Source organism: Sinocyclocheilus rhinocerous, unplaced genomic scaffold (assembly GCF_001515625.1).
Source record: "Sinocyclocheilus rhinocerous isolate Xijiao unplaced genomic scaffold, SAMN03320098_v1.1 scaffold242, whole genome shotgun sequence".
NCBI classification, from domain to species: Eukaryota; Metazoa; Chordata; class Actinopteri; order Cypriniformes; family Cyprinidae; genus Sinocyclocheilus; species Sinocyclocheilus rhinocerous.
The window spans coordinates 203,360-203,932 of NW_015638945.1; positions in this window are offsets into that span (position 1 = coordinate 203,360).

Consider the following 573-nt stretch of genomic DNA (forward strand, 5'->3'; position numbering starts at 1 on the left):
AATTGAGACGGAGCATAAGCATACCCACCCACAGCGTGCAGTACACATTGCAACTGCTGTGTTGCGTCATCTCCTGTCTTACCGAACATTTTATCTGCCTGCAGTTCTCACACAAACCACACGAGGGCACCAGTACAACATGAAATTAACCGCTGCTGAATTCATAAGAATTCACAATAAAACTAAATAAAATCCTAACTCTGTTACAATAGCAACCACCCAGAACATCCTTGCAGCCCTATAGGAACTCCCTGACATCCACCCACATCCTAGCGACCTCATAGCAACCACCCAGAACACTCTAGCAACCCCATAGCAACTCCCTGACAACCACCTACGTCACAGCAACACCCTGACAACCACCCACATCCTAGCAATTTCATAGCAACCACCCAGAGCATCCTAGCAACCTCATAACAACCACCCAGAGCATTCTAGCAGCCCCATAGCAACTCCCTGACAACCACTTACATCCTAGCAACCTCATAACAACCATACAGAACACCCCAGCAACCCCATTTACGTTTAGTCATTTAGCAGACGCTTTTATCCAAAGCGACCTACAAAAGAGGA